Here is a 24,245-nt window from a genome sequence, read left to right on the forward strand (position 1 = left end):
GGCTGGAGGGTGTCATGTGGTCTGTTCAGTGCTATTTCTGACAGGTTTATTGTGATGGAAAGACAGACAACATTTTTATCACTGAGTCAATTCTTCTTCTATGCATTTTATTTATCAGTGTTTAGGAGGCACCTGGAAATGTGAAAATGACCTTCAATGTGTTGACATCGTCTTAATTAAATTAATTCAAATAATTTTCAAATCACATCAATAGCCTAGCTTTGCTTTAATTAATATAGCTAAGTGGCAAAACTCCCTCTACACATATGAACTAAGGCTTGCTCATGAGTGATCAATCCTTTCTTATCAGTGACAGACCTAGAATATGGAAATAGGGACAACTGGACAGCAGCTGATTGACTTGACAAGTCATGCAGACTCAAAGCAGACAGACAGGCACACACAAACAAACAATGGTAATGACACAACCCTTTGGTCTGTATTGAGGTGTTTCTGTTTTCAATGTTAGTTTACTTTACTGCTTTTACTTTTAGGAAAAAAATGTTGCCTCAGTCTTTCAGATTTTTCAACTTTTTGCAAGCTAATTTGCATTTGCTACAAAAGGCAGCCTGCTCTTTACACTGTACATAAAAATAAGTAACTTGGTATTCTTCTGTTTAATACAGTTATTTTGTCCTTCATAGAAAAATTGGCTCATAGTGGGCACAAAGTAAAATGCTTAAAAATCAGCCTACTGGCTGCCTGCCCGGTATAGCTCAGGTAAATTCCCTGATGTTATGATGCCAAGCGAAAAAAAAAGAACAGGTTCTACAAAATACATACGACGAGGGCATTAAACATAAGGAATTACAAACTTTGCTAGCATTTCTTACATATGACATCTGATTTTGCATCACGTATTCAAATTTATTAAAGACGGTTCCAAGGTATTTATATTGTTCCACAATTTCACTGCCAGTTACTTTATGAATACCTGAGAATCTGGATAGGAAGATTTCCGATTAAAATCAATGACATTTATAGGGAGAAAGGCTCTAACACTCCATTAAACACACCTGCCTAACACACCATGCTGCAGCACCGCACATATTTGCAGGTGCATGTCCTTATTTTGGCCTTTGAATTAATTGGTGTGAAGGACAACAAAGAGATAGGACTGCAACCAAGACACACTTTATATGTAAGCTTCTGAAAATAGACATCTGGCATGTGTACTAGAGCCTTTATGTGCTTATGCAGGATGTTAAGTAATTGTGATTGTTGCATCGCCCGTGCCATCCCTATAAGCACCAAAAGACACCAAAAATATAAAACGTGACACTTCACAGAGCACTACTGAGTCTTGCTGTGAAACAGTCCTAGGCTGATGTTGCAAAGGTCTTGTAATGCAAACATATCTGATTTCCTTCTCTTAAAAGTAGGCCAGGTAAAATAAATATACTATATATATATATATATATATATATATATATATATATATATATATATAATAAATACATAATAATAGAGGGTATTTTTCAGGCCAGATCCTGGCTGATGTAAGGTGATCTGGTGGACATTAGAACAGTAGACTGAATACTAATTTTCTCTTTCTAGATAAATATATTACATCACCAAATACTATCTTATTCAACTAACAGAAATAGGCCATTCTACATAGAGAAACATTTTAATAACATAAAACAGATCCAAAGCAAACACTGCAATAGTCCATTCTCAGAACACTAATAACACTATAACAAATGATTGGTTGTTTTTTCTGATGGTTTGTACAAACATCCGTTTTTGGTTCAGTGTAGCTAACAATGAAAGGGAAAGCTGAGGCTCATGGTAGCCTCATTCGAGCGAGAGAAAAAAATCGTACAAGCGTACATCCAGTCAAGCTGTAAGATACAAAGTTTCTGCCTCTGTGTGTGCAGCAGCTTGCAATGATGACCAGCTTGGCAAGAGCAACTGGATGGGTGTTGATGTGGTACGACCATAAAGAGAATTATTACTCTATTAGTTTAATTATACTCAATGAAAATGAAATGAAGACAATAGATGTAATTGAAGTTAATTTCTTTTACAATGTCACAGCCATAATCTCAGCACCTTTTAAGGATAAACACACTTGGTTTGTTGTGTATAATAAAACTTTCCAACCTCCACCAAGTACCAAGAGTGTAATGAAGAGAAATGAAGAGAAGCAAAGACAGCTTAGAGTTATACTGTAGATTATATATTTTCTCACATGGCAAAATAGATTCTCATTCCCACTCATTGCCAGATACAGCTTTTATATTTGGTTATGATCTATAGCGCCACATCAGATGCAGCTCATCTGATATTACTATTTGTTAAGAGATTTATGGTTTAGCGTCTGGAACAGGAGTGTCAAAGAAGATAGTTACTCAAATCCTGCACAGACCTGACATTTCAGGTTACAGACCAAGAAAAAAAAGACTGAAGTATATAGGAACAACCTGAAGAAAGATCACAGATATTGGAAGTGTGTCATTTGGTCAGATAAACAATACTAGAGCTCTTTGGTCAAAGAGATATTGATACATATACATTCATATAACCTAAAGAACACAATACCCACAGTCAAACACGGTGTTGGAAGTATAATGCTGTAATGTTTCTTATCTGGCTGGAAGTAATCATTAAAAGACTGTAGATCTGTAGATCTTGTCTGGTTTGGTTATGGCTATTTCTGAGTGTGCTGATTTACCCAAAAAACAAAGTAATGACTGATTATGAGTTGTTTCTGTGAGTCAGACATTACATATGGAGCACAGGCTTATTTCCCTATAATTAAAAATAAAACTATTTCAGAAATCTTGCCACTTAAATTTGACTAAAACTGAAAAAAAACATGTTACGGTGGAAACCAAGTAATATATAAAACCATACAAAAATATGTGATATACAGGAAACAAAAAGACAACTAGCCCAACAGAGCAGCACAGACTATTACACTGACCATTTACTACTATGAGAGAGCTTCCTGTATTCTCCTAGACAGACAAATACAGTAGCTAACAGTCAACACTCCTCCATACAAAATCCCCCTGGGACCAACAACATGAATCCCACTTCACACTCTTCCTCTGAGATAGCTCTTGCTACTTCAATAATTTTTACTGATACACTCACGGCTTAACCACTTCCTCCCACACAGTAATTTCCCTTTCCCTATTTCCCTGTTTCACTTGCTTCCTTTTTCCGTTTCAACTTGAAGCTTGAACATTAAATACAGCGTAAACTAATGTACCCGGCCTGCAGCTATGTTGATGATAGCAAGAAGATAGGGCAAAGGGTAAGCGAGGTGAAGAATGAAGGTTAATGGTTAACCTGATAATTGGGGTCAGCAGGGTGAGGCCAAACCACATAAATAAAGAACTGCATCACAGGAGGGTAAATAGAGGAGGGAACAGAGGAAAAGGGTAGTGGTAGGGCAGCAGGGGCACAAGTACTGTCAAAAGTATACACTATATGTATAATACAATAACATAGAAAAAAAGGATGAACTAATGGGATGCCAAAAGCAAATGTATCACAACACTGCATGATTTCATTATACTAAACCTGTGCCATAAAACATTATAATAGTCCAATACAGTGATACCAATCCATAATTGTTTTACAACCTATAATTCACTTAAATTTTCCAGGATGTGAAATCAGAAAAACGTGTCGGCCGCAAGCACAAAAGCTTGATTCAAATGCCTAGATGCAAACACAGGACTTTGATGTAGCATTTATTACAGCAATTTTGAAATTTAGAGATAAATAAGCAAGCGGCCGCTGTATTCTGGGACTACCACACCCCTTTAATAAATGCAAGTTTATTGCAAGACACAGAATAAAATAGCAAAATTATCTTTTGTTGTTTTTTATATTGGCGAATAACATCACACAAACGTGTAAACAATGCCATACTTAGCCTGTATTACGTAATGTTACAATATAAGTACTCTTGCGTAAATGACTATTGTAAGATTTCTTATTACCGGACCACTCAGAATAAAGTGCCAATAATAGATTGTTCTGAGAATCAGTGCACCAAGAACTTGTAACTTGTAAACCTAACGTGAACTTATTATCACCTTGTAAAGTTAATATGGTGACCCTGTTACATTTGCCTGGCATTTACATGTTTAGCACTCGTGAAGTCACATTAGTTTTTCTAGCCACCTGACAAACGTACAGCAACATTCTCTTCTACTTTTGGTACTAAATGACAGACTATGAACACCAGTTAGTTTCTGACATCTCAATGCTGTTTGATGATGAACATGCTGCAGATAAACTCATGTTAGTTGCCATTTCCTGGAGTGTTTTAACTAGACAGTAGGCATCAAAGTGATTTCAGCACAGTAACAAGATTGGGTTCCATGTTTGCACATATATATTACACATATTTCTTAATATCATTATTAACCAAAATTATGCATTGACAAAAATTATTTTAGAATCTAAAGTTTAGTCATACTTAAACCAATTTGAGCATTACTGCTCTGGAGCTCTAGTGCCATGTTAACCTTAATTATACTGCAGGTAATGAACATATGAGCAGCATGGCAAGAATACATGACATTTAACCACTGAAAAGATTCCTAAAGTCACCATGTGACCTAATAATACGTTGATGGGTCTGGTGACTCTTTTACTTCAGTGAAATTAGACCCATAAGCTAAGAATACAAGCCACATGACAATGGAATGCCATAAAGCAGCGAACTTTAGGTGTTTGGAATTTCCTAAGCCCCAAATACCCTTAGGAGATCCCACCAAAACTAGCCATTATAGATCAAAACATACTGAGGTTGAGAACTATGCTGCTGGGGAGACCTCTACATATGACACTGGACCTCAAGTCCCTGATTTCCTCTGAGTAAAATAAAACCGTTTCAGCACAGATTATTGTGTTATAAAAGGTTAATCCAACAGGGTCTTTTGGAGCATATCAACTCTCTTATTTTAACTTAATTTTGAAAGTAGTGATGCTTAATCTCTTAGTCAGCCTGTCATGACTCAATGTATCTTAATTAACAATAAATAAAATGAAACATATTCTATTACTGTAAAGTGTGAAATTTACGGTGTATTAAAATAGCCGCTGAACTTAAAGATGTATTATTGGCGAGCTGCACTTTAACTTGTACTGTGGTTTAAAGAGCTTGAAAGGGTACAAAATATTTAGTGATAAACAATCGCATCTGCTCACAAAAACCCTGTACCTACCTAACAAAAAAACAAATAAAAAAGACAAGGCCCATTTCTGCCAAAATCAACATGTCAAAGTATAAAAGGCAGTCAGCCAAAACTAACACATTAGCTCAGTGAAGTTTAAGGTGCTTAATGTGGCCTGACAACACTCTGAGGGAACTTTCTACCGCCTTGCGGGCAGGGCAACATTCTTCTTACAATCCAAAACAAACTCATCGGAAAATAGTTTCCTTTTAGTTATAGCAAATGGTTATTGAAAAATTGTTCCAGTAGCTAGTGTTGGTGTGGCATACCTAAAATATTTGAACTACAGAACCTACAGCTTTGCAAAGATGAAGGCCTGAACCATGCACAACATACAGTATGTAATTATACTTACTGTAGGGGTATCTCTGGCCTGTTTAATCAATTGAAACATGTTCTGTGTAAACAGAGATAAAAACAGCAATACAGAGCAAGAGCCAGTTACATTGACAGCTATGGCTAACTCACATTGTGTTCTTTCCATGTCATAATGCACTGACTGGAGAGGTTTCCTTAGAAGAAGCTTATTGTTGTTGGAAAGCAAAAGATCCCGTGGTCATCATTTTTTTATATATGGGTGTGTCTTCATCAAATAAAGTGACCAAAATATTTTGGAATCCAAGGTTTCTGGCCTCTCAACCTGCTCTGTGAAGTCATGACATAATGTTCTTTTAGTGAAAAGTGCCTTGTAATAATAAATTCTTCTAAGTATTACTTGCCTGTGTTAGATTACATTTTGTAATAGGATTTAAAAGGGTTCTTTTATTTTTTTACTTGGACTTTGTAAGGAAATCCAACTCTGTTTTTTCCTAAGTTGAAAGCTTAGCGAGCTGTGTTCTGTGTGTCATATATGTGTAAGGAGCACTAACTGCCAAAAGTACAGGATAAGCCCGCCTGGTATGCAACTCTAGTGTGTAGCTCCGTTTCCTCTAAAGGTAGAGAGGTGAATTCCTTTATGTATTATTTCCACGTGTTAACAGTGGTGGCCAGTAGAGTTAGGAAAATGTGATACACAAAACAATCACACAAAGCACAAATTTGTACCAATAATGTGCTGCATAACACTCCGGGCACAGGTATGGCCCTGTGTACGGCTGCCAGCAACTTTGTCTAGCATGTAATAATAGTTATAATGGCACTGCTAAGCCAAGTATCAGTTTATCTTCCACCACAGTATTGTGTGTGAACTCCTCCCAGCTTGTCTAGACTGCCAAGTATGCAGGTGTAAATCAATACACACAACACACACACACACACACACAGCACCACCTCACCCAACTCCACTACCACACTCAACACAAGTTCACATTTAAACTTCACTGGAATCTGAAGTGCTTTTAACAACACGCTTTACGACAGGAGAACAAACAGTTCAACAAGAAAACAAACAAATAGCTAACAGGAGATTAAACCTACTAAACCTATCATGTAGAAGAGCATGGACTCATAAAAACCAGGTGATTGTGCCAACGCACAGGGTTCAGGGTCAGGGTTGGGGTTAGGATATCATAAACTGAAGTGAAGGATCTTGGGTCTGTGCTTGAAAAAACCTTTTCACATTCCCTGATGTGGCTGGCAAGCTGTTAAAAGAAGAGGAGCTGAAAATGACAAGGGTCTGCCACTCAGTTAGGCAGAACGGCCTCTTACTGAAGAGAAGAGCCTGATTTTTTTTCTAGATAGTAGGTGTGAGTCCAGCTTATCTCCCTTATAATTATAGCACAGACTGTTTTGTTTCGCATCATTACAACTAATAAGACATAAGCAACCTGACAATGTTGGAATAGGCTTTTTTCAGAGGAATCATACAAATCACGTTAAAAAGGTACTACAAAGAGGAAATTTATTTTGAAAATCATTTACTGCGAACCACCTAGTTCATCTTCATGTTTGCCGGCCAGACTTTGTGGGAGAACTCAATGTCATTATGTCATTAAGCTACCTCTCCAGTGGAGTGGCACTTCAGCTCGCCGTTAAGCTCCTAGAGGATGGATGAAAGACTACTATTGCCAGCCTCACTCAGAGAGGGTGGAGCTGTATTCTATCAATGAGACTACAGAGCTACCTCACCAGCTTGGTGTTAATGACACATAATTTCACTTTCAAAATAAAATAATAGATAATCAGATGTTGTCCTTTTTAGCATGAAGTTAAAGTGAGTAAAGTTGTGTATCCAAGCAACAGTAGTAGAACATTACTTCAGTCCAATGATCACCTTCCCCAACATAAAAAGTCAGATAACTAATAAACACTATAACTAATAATTCTGTAAGCTCTGAGGAAGAAAACATAAAGGTAGAACCATCAACTGTCCATTACTGTAAATAGCAATATGTTTATTTCTGTGATATAGAAAAATGTTAAAATCACTACAAACAAAATGTAGCATGAACATGGACAATTGTTTAGGTTTCATGCTCTAATAAACAACAATTTGTAATCTATAGCAGAAGTCGAGTCAAGTGTCACTTTCAGATTTGCCACAACAACCCTGAAGTGTAAACACAAAGGCCTCAATTTTTAATGCCTCTAATCCAACCAAGGTATCACAGCTAAGCACATGGATACCTGATCATTCACACACACACACAGCTCTACACTTAGGGACTTAGGATCAACCAGCTCCTGGGAGCCCACTGGTCTCAAAGTAGGCTGATGGAAAAACAGGAACTGTGCATTAATTAGTAAAAAGAATTTTTTTAAATCTGATTTGTGTTATCTAGTACTACTACACAGTTACTGCCTGTTTATGAGTCAGAAAGAGCTCAAAAGCTTGTGTGATATCAACCTTCTATGAAAGAAAAGCTTTAAAATAAAGGGTACCCTACATGTTCTGAAGTTTTCTCCAGTTTGGGTCAATGTTACATTTAAATGTTTTAGAATAACTGAATCCTTCATGAGACACCGGCTTGTTTCCATTTGTAAAACTGTTTTTAATCAACCTCCACGTTAACCGCTAAGAGTAGAAATTTTAAAAATAGTTACAATGTGAGCTCATTAAGATGTTATTTTTCCATAGAGGTCCTGTCAAATGGGACATATACAGTTCAGCATGTGATGGATGTACATAAAAAAAAACCATAAAAAAGTGCTATGAACACTACATATCACTAAATAAGCAGCATAAGTACAATGCACTTCATTCATTCATATTTTCAGGATGACTGCACATGTCTTCCGCTCAGGAAACACCAAATAGTTACTGTGTATAAATCTAGTACTAGATAAGAGAAACAATGAATGTCATCCTCCACAACAGCTTTTGCTGTGAAAGGCACCAAATCATGGCAGGAAAGAAGTGGTTACATTACAGCGGCCAGGTCAGAGATTAGCCTCTATGATAAAAGGAGAAACTCTCACTGGCAGCTTAACTGGGTGCAAATGGCCTCTTGAAATAGCTCCTTCAGAGACAAACACAGACATAAGCTTCCATTCAAAACCTTATTATCCAATTCAATTCTGCTTTGATTTAACTCAATATATTCTGCTGGTGATCTAATACTACATTCTTTCCTTTTTTTTACTTTAAAAGAGATTTTTAGGCAGTCATCTTCAACACCAGAGTCTGTCAATCAAACTAAAAGGACTCTTGCAACGTAAATATTCACATGGCTCTATATTTATATATTAATATCAATAATAGTCAATAATAGTATATACAGCATGAATCCTCAGACTGATAGACATTACATGTCTTGAATGTGAGTTTACCCTCTTTGGCCCTTTGAAACAGCCAGTTTCATGTGGGACTTCATATTTGTGTCTGATGCTTAGAGGCTAAGGCATAGAGTGTGTTTACTGTGCTTTTAAGTCACAGTTCCAACCAGTGTGTAAAAGCAAAAGAGGGTGTCTTCTTAGCAGCATTATAGCACAATCTCTGTGCGAATGGGGCTTCTAATTAAATTTCCATCCTCTGTTGTTGCCTGTGCTGCAGTTGTTGGGCATGCTATAAGTGTAACTTATGTATTGTGATAGCTCCAAAGCTCACTGTGCAATACATGCATTTTAACCTTATGCCAAAAAAATTACACAACACTTGTTTTGGTCTATGTAAAGAGTCAAAGGGAGGTTACATTGGGACAAGTCCATGCAAAAGTTTTATGTTTAACCACAGTCTGCCCCATTATAAAATTACACTAAACGTGAAAACAAAAAAAGAGACTCTTTTTCCACGTATTACCCAGCATCCATTTATGAGCGAAAATAACAGGGCTTAGTGGAAAACAACAGTGTCTGACAGAGAAAATGACTCATCCCCTCTCTCCATCCTTCCATCTCCCGCTCTCTGCTTTCGCCCTTTCTAGTTACCAGCTCCAGCACATCCTGTACATAAAAACATGGCTAAGCTTCAACTAGAACATATCTACCAGTGCTCTGTATAACACGCTCACTCTCTGTTCCCAGAACGGATGTGGCAGACATCGAAGAATTGAACAGATTACACGACGTCCTAATCAGGAATAATAAGACACTACACAAACAAATGCTTCTAAAAATTAGAAAGAAAACAACCAAATGGAAGAACAGAAATTAAATATTGTTCAATGTATTAGTCATCCAGGCTGGTCTCGAAGAGAAGGTCAACTACAGTGTTAGGCTACAAATTTACATGGCAGATTTTCCAGATGTTTGATTTAAATCTGATTTCAATGCCATGTTTTTTTATTCAGGCTCCTTGATTAACAGCTTTTTTCTAGTAGAATTTAATTTAGAATATTAATTAAAATAAAAAAAAAACAGCACAAGACTAAAGTGATCTTGTTTTATTTATGCCAAAATGTGTGATGTATATTACCCCACATGCTGTCAGTCAGCACAGAGAAGAGATATCAAAATGAAATGAAACAAAATATGTGCCCAAGACTTTGTCCTTTCATTTGGTAAATATTTTTTTAACAATGCACTAATTTTAAGATAATACGTGACAACAAGCCCCAGTTTCTCTATTAAAAGTTAACAAAAAAGAAAAAAATATCCAGATCACATAAAACTCCTGTTTAACTATTTACACTTTGCAATATCTGAAAACTAGTTTTTCACATCAGTCTGAACACAAGCTCCAGAAAGATAATAGAAGTAGGAAAGACTCTGGACGGGTAACCAGTCTATACACTCTCACACTTACAGCCAATTTATGGTTACCAGTTAACGTCTTTGGGATGTGGGAGGAAGTCAGAGTAACCAGAAAAGAATGTGCAATCTACACACACAGAAAGGCCACAGCCAGCCAACAAATTTAAACTCAAATCTTATTGCTGTAAAGTGACTAAACTCTTCTCTATAGCCCAAACACAAAAAAAAACAAATTGTATTAATGTATGTACTTAACTTACATGAATACCTTTTTTTTTTAAACCTTTGATCAAAAGTATGACGTAATGCTGTAATTTTTTTCCTTAAATCATGAATTGTTTCTGTCCGAACTTTTCAGAATACAGGAACTTTTAAAATGACTACTAGTATTTACAAATTCATTTACTGAATACTGTAAGTAAGAGAGAGTTTGCTGAAAAATGTGTGTGTCAGTGCACGCAACAGTTGTAAGAAGCTTGCTTATCTCGATTCTCCCCTTCGAATTAAAGAGCTGCAGATTGCAAACAGCAGGACATCACTCAATCAGTGTGTGTGTTTACAGGCAATTGCACCGTATGTGTGAGAGGCCCCTGCGGAGATCGCTGCTCAGCGACATGACTCCAGCCTTGGCTGGTTTGATAACCAACATGATAAGTTTGTCCATGTCAGCACCCTGGCTTGTTTTTCAGCTTAAGGGGGAGAGGGAGAAAGAGATTTGACTCAGAATCAAAATGTTAAACAAGGTGAACAAAAAGCGAAACAAATCCCTGTGTAGTTCTAGCATCTCTCTGAGAGCACGGATGATGTACTGTACTGTACACCTTTATTCAAACATCGCAGGACATTTACAGGAAGAATCTCATGCTGATGTGACATTTGGCACCTGGCTTATGAAAGGCAACAGGGAGATGAAAATGTCATAATGCTATGGAACAAGGGTGTTTTCTGTTGCCACACAGGCTCTGCCTTTTATACAGCTGAATCCTTAATGACCGTCATGAGCTCGAGCTCAAGGCCTCACTGTTAATACATTTCTGTGTCCATTTCATCATTTGATGTTATTAAGTATATAATACTGTTCCCTGTGTATACAGTGAATGGGTGCTATATCAATGCAGGTGGCATAAATTAGCCTTTTCTGCTCCAACAATAGTACTGTTCAGATACAAGAGGAATCTCTGGATTTAAAATTGACTTGTATGTCCCTGTGACTGCATGTTTCACATTGTAATGCTGCAGCATTTATATTCATCTTCTACAAAGGTTGCACACAAAAGCCCAGTGGCTGATACCAAGATTAAGAAGTGAAATGTAGGAATTAGATTTGCAGTAACTGTCACATCTCTCAATATTTGACAGCTAATAATAATTTTTTTCTAAATACATGTTTCACAAGATGTACTTTGCTTGCCTTGTCTATAATAAGATGATTTGATACAGTCAGAGAGAACACGCGGTTGGATTTTCTATGGCCCGCGGCTTCTATCTTAAAATGTGTTATTTTTGGCCCGCCAGCCAAACAGAGTAAATCATACAAAATCAACAGGAAATTCTTGTTTTTGTCATTAACCTATTGTTTAGCGTTTGCATGATTCTCCGAGCAGAACATCATCACTCCCTCTCTGTCTGCATCGTGGTGCGTCACGCGGTGCAGCAGGGCTTGGTTGTTGGTTCCAGCTACGCAGAGGGCTCCGAAGGTGCACAACACCGGTTCAGCACTTCGACACAATTCACTACGAGACTAAACATGCTTCTGCATACAACCTGCTATCAGAGAGCGTCTGTACTGTACAAGTGAAGTTCACCAAAACTACGGAGCCCCTCTGTAAAAAAGAAATAAATTGTGGCCGAATTATGTATAACGTGCGCACGAAATATTGTTATTATTAGTTGTAGTATAGTAGCCCTATTAGAATTCATGGACGGGGTGCATGGGAGCGGGCTGCCCGGCCAGAGAGCAACAATGAGCGTCCCTCTCTGGGGAACGTGCTGGAGTACTGGGGCTCCAGGAGCGCAGGGGAGTGGAGCGGAGCGTCCCTCTCCCTGTCCATCGTGTCGCTCCCTGCTGCCTGCTCCTGCCCGCGCCGGGTTTTACTGGTGCATCTGGGTCATAGTTTTGTCGACAATGGAGTGGCAGCTAGGGATAATATAGCGAGGCTCGAGGTGCACAAGTAAGCGTTTGAACCCGACATTACTCACCACAGACAGGGGCTGGTCATCGAGCACAATAAATTGGGCTATCTTTTCTGTTATAGCTAACGCCCTTTTGCTGTCCCGCAGGAGTTTGTCATGCTTTTGAAATGTTTCGCCCAGCGTTGGTTGTTTGAGGGAGGGAGAGGATATTTGTTTTTTCGCCTCGGTGATCTTCTTAAACGCTTCATATTGTTGCTTGTGGTGCTGCTTCAAATGTGCGATGAGGTTGGTCGTATTAAGCTTCCTTGTCTCTATGCCTCCTCGGGAAATGTGAGCATGACAAGTTTTGCACATAGCTGCAATGTCTTTGTCCGTCTGTAAGGAAAAATACAAACGCTTTTCTTCTTCAGTGGGCGGCAGCAAAGGGTGCACTACCGCCAACTACTGTGATGGAGTGTGAAGCATCACCTACTTTTATCGGAGCATTGATATCGGAGATTTTAGATGCCTTCCGATAAAATCCGATATTTGTTTTTTGGCTGATATCGGACCGATATCCGATATCAATATCGGATCGGGACAGCCCTAGCCACTTCTTTCTGAAACGCTTCTCTTCAACAGATGTCATTGAAGTTGTTATCTGCCACTGCTTTCATTGCTTTTACTTTGCTTAACATTTCAGCCCTACTTTAAAGCTGACAGAAGATAGAAAGAAAAATCATGCCATTATCAATAAAGACACACCAACATTTTTTACTATTTCAGTATCATACAAGTTTAAAAACGGACGTAAATCAGTTGTTCAAATAGCATTTGTAAATCAAGTCTCTGGTGAAACTATAAAGTCAACGTCTGTCAAACATGATGACTGTTTTTCAAACAGGCGGTCTAAATCACCACATGTGAAAGCAGGATCTGATTGTGAATGGCAGCTTCAACTCTGCGGTGACTAGTGCAACAGTAAACAAGTGGGATCGGGCTGAGCAAAAAGTAAATGTGCAGGCATTTAGTTGAGCGTTGGTTTCTTTTTTCTGCAAATGTGCCTGGATTAATGGATATACAGTATGTACATGTGAGCACGCATACATGCATTTGTACATGCATGTGCCAAAGAAGTGGAATGTTATGCATTTCCCAGCAAAGTACGAGGTCGTCAACAAACCATTACATGCACACAGAGCTGCAGAACACAAAAACCACAACCAACCAACATCGCATGGAGAGCAGAGAGAAAAAATGATGAGGGGACCGGAGGAGGACAAATCATTACCTCTGTTTAGACTTGTTGTGGCTGTTGTTTGTTGCTTGGTTTTTCCTTTCTGGCTAAGCAACCATACATCCTTGGAAAACAAAACCACTTTCTACTGGTTTCAATGCCTATGTACACACATTCACACAAGTATGCACAGGCACACACACACACACAATTATGTTTATTGGGATGCAGCTGTGTGTTGTCTTTGGCAAAAAAAAAAATCAAACACAACACCTGTATGCTGTATCGCTAAACTCATTCAGTTAATTCAGATATAGTCATTCTCTAATCTCTATACTACCAGTATACTACTCTATACTAAGTGTCATGCAAATCTCTCTAAATCCTTCAAAAATAAATACTACATTAAATAATGTAGCAACAGATCTAAAAAAAACAATATATTGCACTGTGAATATCATCTGATGTTTCCAAAGAGCTGTCTTTAAAAACAAGATCCTCAGTAAAGTAACAGTAAAGCATGGTGGTGGAAAAGTTATGGTTTGGGATTGCTTTACTGTCTGAATTTTGTCAGCCCATCTGTCCATGTCATTAAGGTGACCAAAAAAAGGGCCTTTCGACAGGATAATTCTACTCAGTCCACAAAACATCAGCTGAAGAACTGCTGAATTTGTTTCAAAGAAGATACATACATCAGCTATGGTATTCATGGAATGACAGCATTTTGTAACTGTTGCTGTATCCCGTCAAAGCTGTCAACAGGGAGGCTGAGAGAAAGATATATGAGGATCATGGAGGGAACCAGACTGTGAGCTCAGTTTAATAAATACTACCAGTCCCCCCAAGTGTCCTCCTTGTGTAAAATTACATAATGTAAAATTAGCACGACACAGAAATATGATATGATGATGTAATGGGATGACTAACATCACAGTTTACTTCAAGAGTCTCACAACTCAATATTCATCCTTTGAATATTTCATCATAATTGCATAGAAGATGCAAATGTTTAACAAAACAGCTGAGGTAAAGTTGAACTTGGAGTGAGCATAGGTTGTTCGGGTACTTAACAAAAGTCACTACACTGGACAACTCTCATACACAGCACCCTGAGCAAACTGCTTCAGTATACCTACCTTCTGCCTCTGCCTCTGCAAGTAGCTTCTCCTTTCTGTACTTTGTGTGACTTGATGCCTGCACTGAGGGTCTTTACAGCTGCTATGCTCCTTAAAAGTTCTCAAGGCCTCACAGTCTTCAATTAAGACCCAAACTGTCTTTAGATTAGTTTACATTAGCTCTTCTGAGGGTCTCTGCACTGTCAGAGAAGTTGTTTCCACTGCTTGCCTCATTCTGGTAAAAATAATTTCCCTTCCTGTCTAAGGTGAATTAAAATACCTCACATCCCTGCTGCTCATGGCTCCCAGCCAGCTAAGGGGCCTCTTAGTCTGTATGACAGGGTCTGGAAGTCTCTATCTAACTCTTAAGTAACGCCGCGTTTACTTACTTTAACCTGTGTGCAATAAAAAAACAATATGAGCATGTGAAGAGAGTGCATGGCAACGTTAGTTAAATTAACTGTTTTAGTTAAAAATAATGATCTGAAGGAGTCTACATAATATCTTCTTGCAAAAATGTGTTAATCCTTTGAGGCAATACTCTTCCAGGCATTTCTACTTTTAGAGATTTTTGTTTTTATTTTGGTTTCAAGGAAGAAAACAACATGTTCAGTTTGCCTGAGGTCAGGTGACCTAACATGACAAGTTAAAAATATTTGACTGTTTGGTCACATTTGGAAAAAAACAGTGTTGTTTTTGCTGCTTTTTAAATGTCATTGTCCTGCAGCATTTAAAAGAAAATCTTAACTATGCCTAATAAATGGTACCAGTCCCTAGACAATTGACCCAGTATGAATGTAAAAAGCCACAAATCTTGCAAACCACAATTAAATAATTTCATTTTATGTAAATGTGCTACAACAAAACGTCAAAACATTTAAATGTATTGTTGCCAAACTAGTTAACACACAATGCATTGACGGACTAATTTATTCCTTGTTTTTGATTAAACCAACCATACGTGTTTGCATTCGTTTACCTTTTCAAATGTGTGCTCAAGAAACGTAAGCTGCAGCTTTAGACTGTAAAACAGGATGTTTTACAGGGTTACACTGTCTCCTGGTACACTGGACCTAGTGAGCAATTTCACATCATTGTGACAGGAACAGACTCTTAGTAATGTCCAGCCTTTATTACGCTTGCCAGGTCAATGCTGCTCAGAATAACAATTATTTTAAAAGAGTGAGACAGAAAAATCTATGGAAGAGCTTTTTGCATTACGTTGTTCTTTACACCCTAATAGTCTACAGTCTTCAACTCTGTCACTGACAAACATTAAAATAAGGCAAAGAATGCTGGGAAAAAGTTAGGCTGCATTCCAAACCTCTTTAGACCTCTCAAAACCAAAAACTGAAGATTCAGAGAAATACTAAAACATGTTGTTATTAACTGAAAAACAAGGCATATGTGAATATTTCCTATGGATTCCTGTGTAATTAAATATAAATATATAAATATAACTATGAACAATAGCAATTTAACCATCTGAAGAGGTGAGACAGTGTGTTACACAAAAGGTGTTAAACAAAAAGAACCTTCTAGTGCTGCAAGTGCATTAGGCACAAACCAGCAATCCAATGAAACAGTAGTGTCCACGTGAAACACACACAAAAAAACACATAACAATCCCACTCAAGAAGTCATAGAAAAAATAGGTGGAGAAAAAAAACAAGGTAGGGGAGAGAGTCAATAGGTGGTGGGAGGAAAACCAGAGAGTAAACTGTGTGGTATGGCAAAACAGCCGTGTCAGCTTCCAGTACCCACTAGACATGTTATGCGTGCATGCACACACACAAACAAAATCAAACATGTATGCTGCAGTGCATCCTGTATTTAAACACAGGTTGCACTACAGCAGCCAGGTCCTCGTATGACTCTTGTTCACTTTCACTGGCACCAACTATGACGTGTCATAAGTCATCAGCATACACACTCCATCTGACAACTGCAGCTTTGTTTCAAAGGCATAAAATACACACATACACAGAATCACACATGGCATAAGCAGCCTGCACACCACCCATCTAAAATATTGAAATACTCTGATGGTCCCATGTAAACAGTGCATAGATGGTGGATGAGTGTAAGTGACTGAGCCAGCTTGGTAAACAGGCCATCTGCACTTCTCAAGTTTATTTTGGAAGAAATTGGAACAAGTAGTTTTAACAGCAGTATCCGACTAAGCAGAGACTAACAGGTCTGGAAAATGAGCCAGTACAAATACTCGGCAGCATGTTTACATTGATTTACATTGATTGCAATATATCAGCCATACTAATCTGCCTCACAAAATTAGCCTTAGTATACTTCAAATATAAACATTAACGCACATACAATTTTCTTGGTGGTGCCCACAGGTACATGTATGAAACAAAAACAGTGTATTAGGATTACTTCATTCTTTAGGGTGCTTGTTTGTTTGCTTGATTTTATGAATTTTGACCGCTAATTGTCCCAAGACTGCCAATAATAGTTGTATTTATAGAGTTTTTTTGTTGTAATCAGTGGACCGAGCTATCTTTTATGAGCCTGCTGACCCTGTGTGTGCTGCTGTGGCTGTGTTCTCTATGCAACCTTGTTATGCAGCCCAAGCGGACTAAAATCACATTGCATTCCACCCTTTTCAGATATACAGATCCCCTTTTCAATCCTTTGAAATTTTCAGAGAATATTATGTTGAAATATAGGGCACATATTTATGCAATGACCCAAATTGCCTTGGAGACTAATAAGAATAGTCAGTCGGGCCTAAAGAGAACATGCGTCCACACACATCACACACATGTACACAATTTAATCTCTTTTATGGCCTTTAAGTTGCGTCATTACCCCCAACAATTTAGGAGGGTAGGGCAGCGTACATATGTCTGAGAGAGTGGGTGTGTATGTGCATGCATGCGTGTGTGGCAGTGATTTTCTTCCACTGTAAACTTTGGGGCAGATACTACAAGCCTTGATCATTGCACTACGGTAAATCTGACCCAGGCTCCAGCTTTGGGCCAAAAGCAAATAGAGCTTTAAATGATGCATAAGGTAGCATACAGCAGGGGAATAAAATGGGACAGCATGACAGAAAATACATAACCAGGGAAAACATACAGTATGTAACAAGGGACCGAGACACAGATAAAGTGGAAAAAAAGCACATCAGTCTGACAGTGGGCAAGAAAATAAAGGGCAAACAAGAGAAGGAAATTAAGCTAAGACAGACTGTAACAAAGACAGGACAGAGCATGTTTACAGGCAAATGACGACTTTACGGCTTCCAGGAATCTGATTTAAGATTTTCTCTAATAAATCACAGACCCACACAAAAAGAGAAAGCTGTGTTGTATTAAATGCATCCTGTATTATTTACCAGAGAAGAAGCATGCAAATATAACCTTTTGACCACCTGATCTTTTCCTCTTGAAATGTGTCTCAATCCAAACAAACTGTATACAATTTGAATAAAACACATTAGAATGGCACATACATTGGGCTCAACACTACTGTACATATGCCTCATAGAGACAAAATTATCCTGGAAATATTGTTCTAATGATGATATCAAATGGTCAAAGTTTTGTTTTTCTGCATGTTTCTGTCTCTCCTCAAAGTGGAAAAGGGAAAGCATGGCACTTTAAACAGAGGAGCAGAAGGGCTGAACTCTGTTTTCATAATCATACAGCCCACATGAACACATTGCTTAGGGTAGGGCACTGCAATAGCTGGACAAATGTGAGCACAATGTTTCTGATACTGAAGTTGTTATTGTACAACTGTTTGATAGCACGTTTAATTAGTAACTGTTTGCAAGAGATAAAGCAGAGACCTATGTCAAGTCTGCTAGTTTAGGAGCTTGACAGGAACCATATTTTAGAAAAACTGTTAAATATATTTCAACTGTAGCAGAAGCTGACTGATTATAAATTCAAAATGCAGTTAAATGTAGCTTTCTTATATCTCATGAAATTTTTTTAACATACAGGACGAGAAAGAAAAAAGGCAAGAGGCTGTCGGGTTTTTACTCCCCAGACAACCAGACTTTTAGTCTTATTAAAAAAATATTTATTAACAACAAAACAAAATTGACTTTATATACAATAACAAAAGCGTGTGCTGGTGTGTGTTTGCAGGAAAGACAGCGTGAAAATATTGCAGCTGTAAGCCAAAACATGCTTCACCCTGTCCTGCTGGCATCAGCCTGCTGTTCTGAATTTTTTACTGGATCCATAGTGTGTCCACGTGTCAAACAGGCAGGAAGAGGATCCAAGAACAAAACAGTGAGGCATGAAATATTTATGCCAATAGTAATAAAGGATTGACTGACATGCATGTGTGTGGGGGGTACTCAGTCATTCACTGTTCTATTAGACAACTAATTGTCTCACAAACAGGATAAGATGGGTGGAGCCTTCTGTGGGGGGCCTGTTGAGCTACAACCAATCACCCTCAGTGGGCTTGTCTCTCCTACTCTTGCTACAGTAGCATCAGCACAGTGAAAATAAGGATTGGAGGGTGGAAAAAAAAGGTTGAGAAAGAGGGTTAGCAGCTCACTGGAAGCCCCTAACAGTGGGCCTCCAAAGACAGACACAGAAAGAGTGAGCAAGAAGGCAGACAGAAGCTGAATCTCATTTGAAAGTGTTTTGAGTTTCTGGCTTAGACTGAAGCAATTCACTGCAACATTTTAACATCCTTGTTCTGGAGAATATTATCACAGGTTAGCGTATGTTGTTTCCTACTGATTACAAGTGTGGAAAATAAAAACAGAATTGAAACATTTCTGGGGTTAAGTTTAATATATTTGTGCTGTCCAAATTGTATCAATATTTGTATTAAAATTGCCAATAGAAGTACCTTTTATATCTCTCAAAAATATTGTTATATGCATTCGGTTGTGTAATGTTACTGGCCCCTTTTCTTTTGAAGTATTACATTTTTTTTATTTGGTTTAGGGTTTAGTATCTGGCTTTGTAACACACCATGCCTACCTAACCTCACCGCTTCTGAAAGAGAGATTTTTGCTGCTGCTGCTAGAAACAAGGTTCTGACCGCTTCAAAGCATTTCTAAAACCTTGCAATTGTAGGCAACAAATGGTAGGAACTGATGAAAAAACTACAAAAGGTAAGAGGACCTGCAAAGTGAGATGATAACTATGTGTGGATACCACCAACTTTTAAATGGTCAAGAAAAAAGACCAAACCATATAAAACTTTGTAATATCGAATCAACTGTTGACCACAATAGCAAAAGAATTACAAACAGCAACCTAAATCCAAATTTTTCGTTCCAAGACATGTATTGTTTCGTAGAATGCCAAACCATTCCCCAACTCTAATTGTCATAATTAAACTCTCACAGGATAAAAAGGCTGATGTTAAGAACTCTCTTAGCTCTCTCTAGATCGCCCACAGAGTAAGTCCAGTTATACGTATACTCACACACACACACACACACACACAAACTCCCAGGTTTAATGAGTGGCTACGGTAATGAGGCAGTCGTGCTTTTAGTGTGGCAGTAAAACACGTCCAAGTGAACTCTCACATCAGTCTAATTAAATACCCTAAATTTAAATCACTGGAAAGTGAGTTTAATCATCCACAGAGAATGCACCCATGGCCACAAAAGACCCCGGCTGATCAAACATTTTTAGCATGAATTCTGATTGTAATCAAATCAAAGTCAGTGAACAATCTGTGCATTTTAGAAAAACAGGCAAATGTTGATTCATTCTTGTTAAGGGCTAAACAATCGGGTTTCAGCTTGTTTTCAACATTTCAGGGCTTTTTCCCCACAATGACTTGATCGTATTGTATGGCCCAATTAACATAAATAAAATCTGACTGTTTTAGCCAACCTGTGGCCAAATTCATCATTGCACTTCTCTCACTGAAAGGAAGGGGGGGCCAAAATCATGTGACTGATAAATATCTAGACATTTTACTTGGACATGGAGCTGTATTCTCTAACAGGCTCTCAGAGCACAATGCCTGAGACTGCCTGAAAATGAACACCTCTTGTTGTATGAATTCTCCAGTCCGTGCTTCAGTCCAACATGCTGTCTATACTAATAAGCCAGACAGCTCTGTGCTATCCATTCTTGTTTTATTTATAGTTTGTTCTGTCATTTATTATTTTAGACCTAAGCATATGTTTTCCTCACTTGAACAGCAACCCAGATCTGCTTTAGCAGTTACCTCTGAGAGTTACGTTGATTTTAGTCTCCTGTTAAGCATTTAAGCTGTTCTCTGGCCACAGTAAACCCTGCATGGCTCTGCTAAAAGAAGAGCGGGCCTGTGTTTTATCTTAAGTCAGACTGACAGGTAAATGGATGGTGATGAACATTAAATAGATGGCTGACTGGTCTTATATCTGTGCCTGAAGGGAGAGAAAATATTCCAGATATTTAGTATACTTAGAGCCACTTCAGTTAGCATTGATGTAGCTGGATTGATTATGGAAAGGATTAAGAAATCCATGTGCTACTATTTTACCAACACTGGACTCATCACATGGATTGATGCACTCTTTAGGTTAGTGGTACATGCTTGGTTAAAAGTCAAAATATGTTACTATCAACCTGTACAGCATGGTTCCTCAAGAAAAAGAAATAAAAATACTTTTTGACTAAAGAAGCACAGAACTGTGTCTTCTGGGGGAGTCTCCTATCCAAAGTGCCTTTTATTTTCAATGATGAATCCACTTTTGCCTTGTTAAATTTAAACTTCCAACCCCATGGCAGTGCTATACTAAGCTGGCTAGGACCACAACATGGTGCACAGACCATATGATTCTTGCTGTTGTTTACCACACTGAGTCATTCAGATGTAGAACCCTGAGAACTTGAAATTCTGTAAGCACTACTTGTATGGTAGCCTATGACCTTAAACTGTGAGGTGAGCCGCTATTGACGTTTATCTCGCCAAGTCCCTTAGGGCTTTCAAACAAGACCTAATCACACTAGCCACAACACCAGAGCCTCTATTACATTTATGTTGTAGCTACACAATTGCCTCTCATAAGGAATCCATTAGCCCCTGTTTAGCACGTTCACATTAAGGAGGGAGGAGGAGAGAAGGAGACGAGAAATAATAAAAAAAAGAATTAATCTGTTACATGTGAATGCCACAAACCAGAAAAAGGTCTGTTTTTCACAACCCTGTTTCCGATCTATTCTTCAGAAGAATGATTCAAGCTTTGGCGAGTTCATGAGAACTTTTGCCACAGCAAAAAGGAAAATTCTCCACCAAACTGGGAGAGATGTGTTTTGATGACAAAGACAAAAAAAAGAGTACCGTAACTGGTTAGATGGACCACCAATGTCCATTCAAAAGGAAAGACAACAGAGTGTGGAGCTTTGTGAATGACAGAAGAACAGAGAAGTGCAGAGCTGAACACAGAAAATGATGAAGACAAAAGAAAGAGGACAATCATTCATACCGTCACTCCACTCCAAATTCTGGTCTGTAATTGTAAGATATATGGGTCTATATTTGAATAGTCAAAACACATTATATTTTTATTTTTAAACCACATAAAAATACAAATATAATGCCATTGTAGTTTTCAGTAAGTGGACCAAACGTATGATCCTAATTGGTTGCAGCCCTTTTTTCTGCTGTGTAATTACTCATTAGAAAATACTTTCTATCCATAGTCAAGGCAAGGACTCCACATGCGTATGACAGCACATCTTATTTTAAATTCCAGATCACTTACAACATATATTAGAGAAAGGCCTAACAAACTTTGTGTCTGTGTTGTAATTGGACATTATTTTTCAAGCAAGGAAGAAGCAGAGCAGACTTTTGACCTCATAAAATGCATAAAGTCACTGGAAAAATCTAACTCATAGCAACAAAATACTCTGTGTAGCCCTGTAGTTTCTCATATGTGTGTATGTGTGCATGTACAATATACACGTGTGTTCACTATTGTTGGGAATTCACTACGATTTCAAAATAGTGCGCTGCACCTTAAAGACCCCATGCATCTGTTATCATTTTACAACCTGCCTGTAACTCAGCAGAGCACAAACCTCTCGAGCACAATGTGCTCCACTAAGCACCTCATTACCGAAAAAGGCCCTCTGTATCCCACTGAGGTAATAGGTGGGAGGAGGGAACCTTTAGATGATGAAGTTAACACAGAAAAATGACAGTGATTGTCCTGTTTATGGAAAAAAAAACTCTCAACTTCCAGCCTTTTCCAGGTTTACACAATTGTCACAAACTGAGAACCCATTCAGTGATGCACAGTATATGATCTCTGCTGGTAACACGAGGCAGATACAACACCCAACAGCTAAGGAAAGTACGTGGTCAGTGAGTCATGATATTGCAAGGTGTATCATTATGGTGTGTTTACTCACAACCAAGATGAAAAGCAGCAACCAGGCTGGATCACAATGTGCCAGAACAAGGTGACAAATCATTCAACAAAACCATAATCTCACAAAACAACATTACATCTAAGTCAACGTATAAAATGTTTTTTACTGTCGTGACTGCCTTAGCATAAAATGCTGAGATGAAAAAGGCCCATTTAATTCGAGTTTAGCACCAAGCAGTACAGCCATTGTCATTTTATATAAAGTGCCAAATTATGGAAAACTTCATCTTATCACATTTTAATATAAATATCATCATCAAAACAATGATTCTTCTTTATTCACCCATTAGCTGACTTCAATACACTAAATACAGCAAAACTAGCACAAATATAATTGGAACATGACATAAATAATACCTCTCCTACTGCAGAATCACTGAATTTTGTGAGATTTAAGAGTTGCAAATCTGGGGTGTGTTCTAATGTTCTTGCTTTTATTGTGAAAAAGTGCACAAATACTCTTTTCCTAAGAGTGCACAGAATAGTGTGGACAAAGGCACCTTTTACAACCAGAGTATACAGTTCAAGAGGTGTGCATCTTTAAAAAAAACTGCAATAGCAAATAGAAGCTGAGGTTGTGGCTGCATTAGAGAGGAGATATGGCCAAAAGACACCAACTAGACACTAAGCTTCCAAAAGCAAATGGTGACTGGTGCCGAATTTGCAGCTCTAACAGAGCCCATGCAGGCCTGACAATACAGGAAAGCTCTAGTCCTTGTTTCAACAGCAGTTTGTTGGAGACCTTCTTCAAGTTCCCAAAAATATATTCACAATGACAGCAAATACCTCACTTACCTTTCACTCAACACTGTGTTTGACCAACACATTAGTACATTCAACAAAGAGGACTTCATCACTTTAATTTATAACTATCAATTCTCACTGGACAACCAAATGAACAGTAGTGAATTTGCCCTTTAAGTGTGCTGGCCATAAAATAAAAAAACCCTTTTCACCACTCACTGTTGTACTCTGACAACTATTATCTGATAATAGCTGCTATTTAGCTGCTATAGGACACAATATTGAACAGAATCAAATCACTCACAAACTCGCACAACATCTTATGTAACTGCAATAGTAGACTAAAACGTGTGTGTCCATTCTACACCCCCTCAGCTCCATGCTAATCT

General features: G+C 38.2%; 1 pseudogene; it reads right to left on the bottom strand.

Moving 5' to 3' along the window:
- Positions 1–24,245, bottom strand: part of LOC114438484 (vitamin D3 receptor A-like) — a 47,284-nt pseudogene that overhangs the window by 21,328 nt on the left and 1,711 nt on the right.

The sequence above is a fragment of the Parambassis ranga genome, chromosome 7, assembly GCF_900634625.1.
Source record: "Parambassis ranga chromosome 7, fParRan2.1, whole genome shotgun sequence".
In the NCBI taxonomy this organism is placed as follows: domain Eukaryota; kingdom Metazoa; phylum Chordata; class Actinopteri; family Ambassidae; genus Parambassis; species Parambassis ranga.